Source organism: Sminthopsis crassicaudata, chromosome 1 (assembly GCF_048593235.1).
Source record: "Sminthopsis crassicaudata isolate SCR6 chromosome 1, ASM4859323v1, whole genome shotgun sequence".
NCBI lineage: Eukaryota > Metazoa > Chordata > Mammalia > Dasyuromorphia > Dasyuridae > Sminthopsis > Sminthopsis crassicaudata.
The window spans coordinates 718,472,426-718,485,913 of NC_133617.1; positions in this window are offsets into that span (position 1 = coordinate 718,472,426).

Sequence of the window (13,488 nt, forward strand, 5' to 3'; positions counted from 1 at the left end):
TGACAAGGAAATGCAAACTGAGTGGATGCCCATAAACTGGAGAATGGCTAATAAATTATGGTATATGAATTTTATAAGAAATTATTATTTGATAAGAAATGATCAGCAGGATGATTTCATAGAAGTCTTGAACGATTCACATGAACTGATGCTACCTGAAGTCAGTAGAACCAAGAAAACATTGTACACAGCAACAGCAGGATTGTGATGATTAACTCTGATGGATATGTTTCTTTTAAACAATGAGGTGGGTCAGGCCAATTCCAATGAACTTGGGATGGAGAGAACCACATGCAGCCAGAGAGAGGGTTGTGGGGATAGAGGTCACATGAGGTGAGATTAGCAGTGAAAAATCTGAAGTACTAATAAGATTACTCCTTGAGACAAGCAAGGAAGGGCACTGATGGGGATCTGCTCAGCCTTATGAACCTACTGTGGAATCCTCACCCTTCTGTATCCAATCAGAAAGCCAAGTTATGATATCAAAAACCTGAGGTTAGATTTTCCTATAAATCTATGCTAAATTCCTTGTGGATTAGCCCATCACAATGTTTTGCCTTATGGTATCTTTTTGCCATTCTCCTCCCCCATGCCTCATGGTGTCTTTCTCCTTATCCTATCTCTTCCCTCTTCCTCCTTCCTTATGATATCTTTCCCCTTCTTATATCTAACTAACTCTTTTAGAGTATTAAACTCCTCTATGGATTTACTCTACCAGTCAATGTGGTATTTCATTTCTCCTGATTAATTATGTGTGGCTCAAAATGGTGAGTGGTCACCATTTAATTAAAAAAAAAAAAAAAAAAAAGAGAAATCTCCAGGAACAAAGCAAAAGTTTATTGTACATTCTCAAGAGAAGTGGGTGTCCCTCCCATTGAGCAAGCAATGAAAAGGAGGAGGCACCTTTTGGGATAGGTTTTACACTTACATAGTCTGTAGCACAAACATCTCTCCCATTACTCACCATCATCCTCAATGGCTAAGGGTCTTACATTCTAAATGTGGGAACTACCCAAGAAATTGAACTTGGCCAATAAGTAGATAGTTGCCCATTTTTGATTGAAGTAGGGAGAAAATAATGTCAAGGGAGGATAGCAGGAAGGGGACTTAGATATGACTTTGAGTCAATGCTCAAGAATTTACTTGAGCCTACTCCAACTCTGAAGTAGATGCAACATTACTTGATTTTCACAACTGTCTTGAGAGATCTCACCTCATCTCATTCAATTGTGAATTCCTCTAGAGATGTTTTCTTTTTCATTGCTAATTGTTAAAAATCCCTTTCCTTCCCGACTATATGTTCTCCCAAACTTTTTTCATATTTACCACTCCTGGTGTCTATTTTACCTCTTCATTTTGTCCATAACCTCTTCTTATAAATAAATGTATAAATCAATGTAATGGTACTTAATGACTGACTTCTTAGAAAAATTTAAAAAAGAATCAGACTGTTATGAAAGGAAAAGAACCTTGTACATTCTTCACATGTGAATTCTTAGTACCATTTTGTAACAATTGGTCTCCTGAATCTCAACAATATCAGGCTGGATATCCTATTGATTCAGCATATCCAAATTGAACTCATTTACTTCTCCATCACTCTCCATCTTTATGTTTGTATTACTTTGGAGGACACTTCATACTCCTAGTCAACCAGGTTTATGATTTAGTTTTCTTTCTTAACCTTCCCCTCATTGTTATAACTCATATTCATTATATAACTGAGACCTCATCATTCTAACACTGAAACCACCATGATGAAGATCCTTATCATCTGATCTCTGAACTGTTCTAAAGTCTTCTGGTTACTCTCCTTTTTTTTTTTTTTTTTTTTTTTTTTTTTTTTTTTTTTTACATTTCCCTACTCCAGACTATCCTCCACTCATCTGTCATACTGATCTAAGACTACAAATTGCATAACAGCTGCTATTCTGTAGTGTGAAAGAGAACTAGAAATCTTTAGAAGATGATTGATTCTAACTCAACTACTTTGATTCAATTTTATTTTTGCCATATTACTTACAAAATATGGCTTACAAAAATATTGATAGCCAAAAATATCTTATATTCTCTTTCTTCAGGGATTGTCTTGCTCTGCAATAATTTAATTCTGAAGATTTTATAGCAATAAATTTGATTGAGGCTGTATTATTTATTTTGCTATTTGTCTGAATTTGATTTTTTGTATTGCCTTAAATTTTTAAATTTTATTTTCAAGTTGCTAATTAACAGCATCTTGACCAATTTTTTGTTTCCTAGATTCCTTTCTACAATTTTGTTTGCTTTTTTTGAGCAACCTTGAATAAAGTTTTCTACTGTATCTACCAGCAATTTAATTATGCAATCTTTCAATACTTGTACAGAGACTTTTAATATCTCTCTCAAGTTGGACTTGTCACAATAGAAGTGTTATGCTTGTTTGTAGGGACATTTCTTGAAAGCTCTGACTTTTTTCTAAGGTTTTCTAAGGTTTCTATGAAAGTAACTAGAGGAGTTATTTACTCATTTTTCAGGTCTTAAAATAATCTTAAACTTTCTGCCAAAAGCTGCCTAATACACAATGTCATCACTTATAATTTTTCTAGCATATCTTTTAAAAATACTGCATTTTGGAATAACTTGGCTGTCAATTGCATTTAAGCCATTTGACTCATAAAGACCTTTTTTTTGGGGGGGAATCTCTAGCTAAATGTGCCCCTTTCCACTTGAAAATCATTTTTGATATTGCTTTTTGTCATATGTCTTGAAGAAGTTGATAATCTTCACTTTGGATTGAGTAAAAACTATAAAAAATTGGCTTCTGGAACACTGTAGTTTGATTTTGTTTTTCCTAGGATGGCAGAAGTCCAGGTGTGTACACTTGTGCAAAAATTTCCTCCACCAGTGAAATCACAGACCTAGACAAAACACACCCAGGAATAAGCAAAACTTTCATTTAAGAATTGCCAGTATAAGAATTTTTTTTTTATTCTTGCTATTTCTATAGTCATCATCCCTTTGAATAATTTTCAATTTTAAAATAATTCCAAAGTATTTTAATCATTCAGGGACATTCTTTCACTTAAACCCCTAATAAATCACTCTAGCAAAACTTATAGTATTCAGTCTATCTTCATTCATCACCCAACTTAAGAAAGTTAGAGCAAACTTTATCCAATTTACCAGATACACATATATAAGTTGCCAAAGTGAGATGTTTTTTTCCCAAGCTGTATAAATGTAAGTCATAAAAAAAATTCAACATTGACAGCTTTACTGCACTAAAAATTTACATTAGCTAGTCACTGAGCTATGGATTATGCAATGTCTATAAGAGAACTCATCAAAAAGATAGATATAAAACCCATACCTGCCTTTTGTCTCCAAAGGCTGCATGAAATTTATCTTGTTCCATAAATAATGGGAGCATCAGCACATTTATCTGAACACAATAACAAATCCCATCCTCCTGGTAATTGTAAAAACACTGAAGTTTGTTATTGACCTTGTAAAAAATACAGGTATAGGGATCAAAAAAAGACATATTTTTGACAGCCTGTATCCACTTCTCAAACCATGTTTTGGAAGTAATTTAAAAAAGCAATCATAAGAATGGAACAATGCAAAATCAAACAACTACAACCAAAAAGAACCAACCAAACAAATGCAAAGCAAAAGAGAAAAGTTAAGCGAAAATATGAACAGAATGTCATGATTTTTTGACAATCTACACATCTGTTCAGGGCACTATATTCATTTTTAGGTTCTGTATTTCTGGGATCAAAGAGAATCAATCTAATGTTTATAATGAATAAAAACTTATTATCATTTTCTGTCACTTTTTTATTATTTAAAATATATATTTAGTTAATTCATTAAATATCTCCCTATTACAATTTTTAAAATTAGCATTTTTTTAAATAATGACTTTCCTTATTCTTTTTTTCCCTCACACATTTCTTGCAAATGCAAAAAAGACAAGATATATGATATAAATTATATATGTGACATCATGGAAGAGATTTATATATTAGGCAGGTTGTAAAAGAAGATACATACACACCTACCTACACCCACACACACCCCCCTCCCCTCCCCCCCCACACACACACCAAGAAAATAAAGTTTTTTAATGATACACTTCCATTTTCACTCAGAATTAATCAGTTCTCTCTCTAGAGATTAATAACTTGTTTCATGATGGATCCTTTGTAATTGTCTTGGATTATTGTCTGAATCAAAGTACTTATGTGTTTCACAGTGAATCATCCTTACAATTTTATTATGATTGTATAAAATGTTCTACTACTCACTTTAAATCTACTTTACTTTGCCTCAGTTCATATAAGACTTCTTAGGTTTTCTGAAATTTTTCTGTCTACCATTTCTTATAACATAGTGGCATCCCATCACAATCATATACAACAAGTTGATCATCCATTCCCCATTTGTGAGATATTCCTTCAATTTCCAATTCTTTCCCACCACAAAAGAGTTGATATAAATATTGTTTGTATAAATAGGCCATTTTCCCTTTTTAAAATCTTGTTGGGATGCAGATTTAATAGTGTTAATATTAGGTCAGAAGATATGCATAAGTCTTATGGACCTTTGGCCATAATTGTTCAAAATTGTTCTCCAAAATGGTTAGATCATTTCACAACTCCACAAACAGGGCTGTCCCATTTCCCCAATATACTCTCCAGCAAATTGCTCTTTATCTTTTGTCATATTAGCCAATTCAGTAGTTGTAAGGTGGTTTCTCAGAGTTGTTTAATTTACATTTTTTGTAATAATGACTTTGAGCATTTTTATGTGAAAATTGATAGTCTAGCTTAAAACTACAAAATTTGATTTCATCAAAAATAGATTGGTATGGTCATTCACTACTGGGAAATGTGTACCTAAGCCATGCTTCTGATCCACTACTCTTATTTAGTTTCTTAGCCAGTACTTTATTGTCTTCATGATTACCACTTTGTAATGTAGTTTGAAATTTTATAATCCAATACTGCCTTCTCCTTCTCACTATGAATAAATAAATAAAAAACATCTTTTTGTTGATTCCCTTGATATTCTTGACTTTTTCTCCAAGATTATTTTTTACTATTATTATAATTTTTTAAATCTATGTAATAATTTTTGGTAGTTTTATTTGTGCGGGACTGAATAAGTAAATTAATATGGGTAGAAGATCATTTAAAATTTTGTCTTGGCATATTGAATATTTCTTAATTTTTCTATATTTGTGTAAAAAAGTATTGAAATTTTATTATATAATCCTTAGCTTTTTCTTGGCAGGTAGACTTCTAAGCATGTTATATTGTCTATAGTTAGTTTATATGGAATTTTGCTTTTTATCTCTTACTATGTGTTTTTCTTGATTGTATTCAGAAATGCCAATGATTTGTGTGGGTTTATTTTGAATTCTGTAACTTTGATAAAGTAAATTATTTCAACTAGTTTTTAATTTTACTTTCTGTTCTCTGTATATCTCATCATATCATTGGCAAACATAATTTTGAGTCTTCATTGCCTATTTTCATTCCTTTAACTTTCTTATTATTATATTTAGCATTTCTAATGTGATATTAAATAATGAGGATAATAAACATTTTTGCTCCCCCCCTGAACTCATTGGGAAGGCTTCTAGTTATAATGTATGTTTTTGACTTTTGATAGATGGTACTTTGTAAGTTGAGCAAGACTCCATTTTTATTGTTTAGTCATTTCATTTTTGTCCAACCTATTTAGCGTTTTCTTGGTAAAGGTACTGGAATGATTTGCCATTTCCTTCTCTAGTTCATTTTATAGAGGAGCAAACTGAGGCAATGTTAAGTGATTCTTCGGGGTCATATAGCTAACTAGTAAGTATCTGAATTCAGGAAAATAAGTCTTTCTGACTCTAGTACTAACACTATCCACTGTACCAGTCAATTATTCTAAGCTATTGATGTTTACATACAATTTCTATAATTTCACTTAAGTACCTATGATGTGTAAGGTATTTTGCTAGATACTTAGAATTGTGAAATTAAAAAGAAAGATAAAAGAAAACAAAATATTCTTCACCCTCAAAAAACTTATATTCTCTGGATGTATGTAAAAATGCCACTTCCATATTGAACTTATGAAGTTCATACTTAACAATATTTCTTAAAAAGGAGGAGTAAAAAAAAAAAAAAAAAAAGGATAAAAAATCAGATTCCAGAAAGAGACAATACCAGGGTTGAGGCTAAAGGGAAAGTAAAGTTTCTAAAAGTGGAATATAAAAAAGGAAGGAATTCCAGAAGTTGGTTTAGGAGGAGGAACAGAAGTACCATAGAAGAGAAAAGAAGTGTTCTATTTAGGAAACAATAAGTAGATCATTTTAGGAGCAACTTGAAGGGGAGTAATGTAAAATAAATCTTGGAAGGGAAGAGGACAGATTAAAATAATGCAAATATCAAGTTGTGGAATCTGAACTGTATCCTATAGGCATTAGTAAACTACTAACTATTGCTGAACAAATGGAGGGCTAAGGCCAGACTTGTCTTTTAGAAAATTTAAGTTGAACTCAAGGGGTCAGAGCCTGCAAGTTGTTTTAATTAAGAGACTATTTTAATAATAAAGGTGAGATATGTTGATAGTAGGAACTAGGTGAGTAGCTACTTGAGTAGAAAGAAATGGAAGAGAAATATTGCAGAGATAAAAGGCATGAACACAATATGGAAAGGGAAAAGAGGGAAGAGTCAAAGATAATTTTGGGGTTAAAAACTTGGTTGAATGAGAGACTGTTGGTACCTTTAAGGGAAAAGAAAAAAAAAATATATATATATATATATATAGATGAGGTTTAATTTATGAAGAAAATAATAATAATAATGACATGTTTATATAGAACCTTAGAATATTAAGATTATCCTATATAATTTTCTTATTGATTATGTTTAAAATTAATTGATTTTGTCCTGTAACTGCTTTTATCCTGGAAGTAACAAAATCATAGTTCTTTGTCTCTGAATTTAGTTCAAAGTGCTATTGAACTGTAATGGTTTTGTTTTGAAAACTCATTTTTTCTTATTCTGAGAAATTTTGTTAAGCTTGGGAATTTCAATCTTTATTCCAAGTTATCCTTCAAGTATGTGTGATTTGCTGTTCAAAGTCTAGACTTCTATCTTCTACTTGAATTCAGATAATAAACAATTCTTGGTCTAATGAGAAAGGGGGTCTTGCTGGCCTCCACTGCCAAACTGCAAACCAGTCATGTTGTTCCCTGCATCTCAGCTCTCACTGAGAAATAGTACAGTATTAAGCTTTGACCTCTTTGATGCATGTGTTGCTAACTCCTAGATGATTAAAAGATTTTATTTTCATATTCAACACTGAATCTCTGGAGTTTAGCGCCTTCATTTAAGAATGAGTTCAATTTGACTCTGTTAATATCCTTATACTCTATCAATCTCTTTCTCTCTAGAATTTCTTCTCTTCCAGTACTATTACTCCCTCCTCCAACTTTCAGCTTATTTTTATTTTTTTCTTACCTCATTAGAATATAAGCTCCTTGAGGGCAAGAACATTTCACCCTTTATATTTGTATTCCTAGCACTTTGCACAGTTCTTAGAAGAACATAGTAAATGATTAATCCATGCTTATTGATTGACTGGCTTTGCCATCTGTTTCCAGTACTTCTGGCAAATTTCATATTTTCAAGATTTTTGTGTTCAGACTTTATAAGTTAATATACCAGCATTTCTCAAAATTTTTTGAGAGATTTGTGTTCTAGTGCTATTGCTTTGCTATTTAGAAGACCCATTTCTTCTTTTCTCAAGTTAATCAAATTTCTCTAATTTTTTTTGTCATTTTATTTTATTACTTGAACCTGAGTTGTTCTTCTGAGAGTATATTACTGCCTTAATATTTTTCACTAACTCTTCCAAAGTTCTGAGTAATCTATTCACCTTATTGACATATCACTATACTTATTAGAATTCCAGTTATATTCATTCCTCTGAATCTTCACTGACAACCAAAACATAGAAACATCTATACACACATATACATGGATGTTCATATGTATATATACATGACTTAAAAAATATTTTAAAAGAAAAAAAAGAATAAAAACCAATCAATACTTTAAAAATATACATATACACATATGCACATATACACACACCTTTTTTTATTATTTGTTCCCATGGTTCCTGCTGCCTTCATATATGCAAAAGAGTAAAAAAAAAAAAAAAAAAAAAAAAAAAGGACAATTAGGTAGCACAGTGTAAAATGTGACCACAGACACTATTTGTGAGACTCTGGGAAAGTCACTTAACCCCAATTCCATCCTCTTTCCCCCCAAAAAATCTTCTATTAGGCCAATTGTTTTGTTTTGCTTTTACAATTTTGCATCATTTATTTAATTGGTTAGAAGGGTATGAGAAAAAAAGTGTTCTTCTAATTTACTCTATTCCTTGAATATACTTGGTTTTCTTTACTTCATTACTTCTTGGAAATCTTTCTATGATATTGGCATTTAGAATATTCATTGTTTCACATGACATGGTAATAGCCTATTTTCATGTATTATATGAATCTTTTAATAGTTTTTTAAAAAATCTGAAGTGCTTTTTTGCATGTATAGATCACAAGTCAACTTTTATATCCTTTATTTGATTTTTTAACAGTTGAAATTTTTAAATGGTTATATTCTCCCTTCTCAAATTTTAGCTGCTATTCTCAGAATTATTATTTCCTTCTATATAGTTTTTGCTATCTTTGTGCTCTTTAATCATTAGATCAGTTTCTTTGTCTATGCTACCATTCTCTTAGTTTTTCTGGTGAAAGTTTTATAAAGTTCTGTCATCTATTCTGGAGACTTCTTAATTTCTTTGCTCCATGGTATTTTTTTCATTGTATTAGACTCTAGTTTTGGTTCACATTTTAAGAATTATTTTTTAATTTTTCCCAGTGAACATTTCTATATTTATCTTTTCTTTTTAGTTATATTTGTCATTTTCTCATTTTGTCAGGTACCAAAGTTAGATGATGAACACTAACTGGCCTTAATCACAACCACGCCCTTAGTAATTTTCCTGAAACTCCACATGTACTATTTATTTATTTATTTATTTTACTTAAGGTGACATAATTTCAGCAGTATTTAAGGAAGATGAATATGGTAGTTGTGTGCAGGATGGATTTGACTGAGGAGAGAATACAATCAGCCTTATCAGTTAGAGGAAGGAAATTGCTAAATCAATTTCAGTAACAGATAAGGAACAAGATAATACTGGAAAGTAGAAATGAGAAGGCAGAATGTGACAGAAATTCTGAGTAAAGGAATAAGTGCCAAAGCAAAGTTTCTCACCTACCTGAAAGAAATGTTATCAAAGCCAAAGAATGAGGAATAATTTTAGAGAAGATAAATGATACTTCTTTTTTTGTTGTTGCTTGTTATATTCCTAAGATATTTAATTGAAAGCGCTAAAACTTAGCCAGTGACAAAATGTAAAATGAAGTGCTTTAGGAATAAAACATAAGAATGTTAATATTTGCTCTCTTTCTTATTTGCACATTTAAAATGGGCTTTGACTTGTCAATAGGAAGAGTGTGGGAATAATTTCAGGGAACATTACTATAAGTTTCATCTGCATAATACATGAAACACAAATGTACTCATTTTTATGTCATTTTTAGGGCAACATAGAATTATGATCTCCTTCTTGCCTTTTATAACAGTTCTTAACATATATCCATTGAGTTCAATATTCTGGGAGAAGAAGCATTGAATGATAATAAGAGCTCTGAACTTCTAAACTCTATCAAAACTACCAGTGTGACTTTGTAAAGTCAATCAAACTTCTTGGACTTCAGTTTACTATATGTAAAATTACAGGTTTGAGCTCAATTGTTTTAAATAATTAATTTTTTCTACTTGTTGAATCACTGTCATAGTTTTTTTTATTTTTTTATTTTCCTTTCCTCCTACCATTTTTAAAGTTTTAAAAAGAATTGTGCAAGATATAATACGAATATCTTCTTATTTTATCCTGACAACCCAAAATATTAGCTAATTATTATCCCAATTTTAGAGATGAAGAAACTGAGACAAATTAATGAAGTGATTTGCCAAAACCACAGAGTTCATAACAGTAAAATTTAACTGTTGAAAAATAATACAGACAAATAGATAATGTATTTTAAATATTAAAATAATAGTGAAGATAAAATAATAGGTATATCTCCTAGATTTCAGAAAATTTATGATATTTTTCTTTACACCCAAGCAAAGGAAAAAGGGAGAATCTTTCCTCTTTTCTTCCATGGCTTAATTTAATAACATTCTGTGTCATTTCAAAACATCTTATTATATCATTTCATTCATGGTACATATTCTGTTTTCCTATTTATCAATTCTGCATTAACTCACAAAAACCTTCCCAGGTTTATCTGAATCCCCCATTTTTTTTTTTTTAATTAAAAGGAAACAATATTCCATTATAGTACCATTCATTGACTTGTTTAGTTGGTCTTCAGTCCATAAACATTTCTATATTTCTAGTTCCTTGCTGCCAGTACTATCACTATCTCCAAAAGGACAGGTATATTCTAGAAATAGTTTAATACATATGTGGCATATGTGATACATATGACTTTTCTAACATAGACCTGATTATTTTTTGGAGTAGTATAAATCATATTTCTACCAATAATGAATGAGTCTCCCTGACACAATGGAAAAGGAAAAGATATCCGTTTTCTCTCTCTCCCTCCCTCCTCCTCTCTCTCCTCTCTCTCCTCTCTCCTCTCTCTCCTCTCCCCTCTCTCTCCTCTCTCCTCTCTCCTCTCTCCTCTCTCCTCTTTCTTCTCCCCTCTCCCCTCTCCCTTCTGCCCTCTCCCTTCTCCCCTCTCCCCTCTCTCTTCTCTCCTCTCTCCTCTCCCCTCTCTCTTCTCTCCTCTCTCCTCTCTCCTCTCTCTTCTCTCCTCTCTCCTCTCTCCTCTCCCCTCTCTCTTCTCTCCTCTCTCCTCTCTCTTCTCCCCTCTCCCCTCTCTCCTCTCTCCTCTCTCCTCTTCCTCTCTTCTTCCTCTCTTCTCTCTCTCTCTCTCTCTCTCTCTCTCTCTCTCTCTCTCTCTCTCTCTCTCTCTCTCTCTCTCTCTCTCTCTCATTAAATCAGTAACAAGGAACAATTTTGCCTAAGTATATGTCAATGAATCTAACAATCTATGTGAAATGGATGAATATTTACCAAAAATATAAATAGCCAAGATAAACACAACAAATATATTCTATTTAAGAAAAATAAATTGAATAAGCAATAAATGAGAGGCATTTAAAAATAATTCCCTATACCAGATGTACCTGCAAGTGAACTCTATCAAATATTTTTATTCATTTAATATTTTTTCCAAGTTACATATAAACACAATTTTCATCATTTAGAAAAGTGAAGTGAAGTTTTCTCCCTCTTTTTCTTTGTGCATTCTTGAAAAGACAAACAATTCGATATAGTCATAGTGTGCTTAAAAAACACATTTAAAAAACACAAGAAGAATAAAGATTCAATAATTATTTAGAGCATTTTTATATGATTACAGATAACTTCCAATTGGGTGATTAATTCGATATTTTTTGAAAGATAATGCAATCATTTTGAAACTATCTCTCCTGAATCTCTTTTCAAGGGGTGGTGTTTTTCCAAAGAAATATTTTAGAAATTTATTTTTCTTTTCTCCCCCCCCCACAATCTTTTGATCTAGTTTTAGTGCTTCCATTTGTTCAATTCTAATTTTTAAGGAATTAATTTCTTCATTAAGTTTGTTCACCTCCTTTGAAATTTGGCCAATTCTACCTTTTAAGGACTTTTCCTCTTTATCAGATTTTTGTGATTCTTTTACTATTTAATCTATTCTCTTTTAAAGGTACTATTTTTTTCAATATTTTTGGTTGCTCCTTTATCAAGCTGTTGACTTTTCCCCCTGACTTTTTTGCCTCAATATATTTTCTTTCTTTTACTTATCTCATTTGATTAATAAAAATGCTTTTTGAATTCTTCCAGGAATTCATTTTGAGCATGGTACCTTCAAGACACATTTTTCTTTGAGGCTTTGAAAGAATCTGTTTTGACTTTGTACTCCTCTGAGGATGTTCCCTGTCATCATAGTGACTTTCTATGATCAGGACCTTTTGTTGTTTGCCCATTTTTCCAGAATATTTTTTGGAGGGGTATACTTTTTTTTTTTTTAAACATATACAATTATTTAAAATTTAAATGCAAAGTTAAAAAAATAAAACAGAATAGTATAAGAAAATAAAAGAAAAAAAAATCATGTGCCCAGCAAAAAAAAAAAAAAAAAAAAAAATAGGGAGAATTAAAAATATGAAACAATAGATTTAAATTTCAAGAAAAAAAATATGTATATATAATAAAAGACTTAGCTATGTTTTTTTTTTTTTTTTTTTTTTTGCTTCATTATAGGTTTTCTTTTTGTTCACTGGTGTGTATTTTTTAGTTTAACCTTTCTTCCCCTTTTTCTTCCCCCTTTACCTTCTGTAAACATGCCATAGAGAAGCATGACTATATATGTATTTGGATAATTATATACATATATATGTATATGTGTGTGTATATATATATATATATATATATACACACATATATATGTATATATATATATACATGCATGTACATGTAAGTATAAATATATTTATATATCTATATACTTACATGTATATATACATATATGTGTGTGTGTGTATATACACACATACATACATACATATATATATATGTATACCTGCAAAGCCACAGACATATCCATACATAAACCTAGTTACCTAGACACAAGCACACACACATACACGGATCTATATATACATCTAAAACAATATTTATATGGTTGACATATGATGTAGAGTTCTTTTTTTTTGTTTGTTTGATTTTGTCTGAGATAATTGATTACTACTCCTAATTTTTTTTTTTATCATTTCTACTCCTAATCATTGTTATTATGTTTGTATAAATCTCATATCCTATCCCTGTAACCTCTCTTTTTTAGATAATTTGATTTGCTTTTACTTAACTTTCCCACCCACCCACCCACCATAAATCCCTTTGTTGTTTTTCCCCCAATTGTTTCCCTTTCTCATTTCAATTAATCTACACATCTTATACCACTCCTGTAATTCACACACCCTTCCATACCCCACCTTATTCCAGTCCTCCTTCTTTATATTTTAAAATAGATTTTAAAGGACACTACAAACTTCTTGGTGTTTATATTTGCATTCTTCTGTCTGTAATCCATTAATGATTTAACTAAATTTTCAGAATTACTCCTCCCCCATCTAATTTTTTGTCAATTCTTGTTCTTATATACCATTCATAAAACCTATTTGCTATTTTTACCTTTCCTAGACAGTTTTGCTTTTTAAGAATGACTTTATATTCTACCATAATGTTGTGTCTATTTATTTACTAATATTATTCTTAGACATATAGAATTTCCAAAGTTAAACAAATTTCCAATTT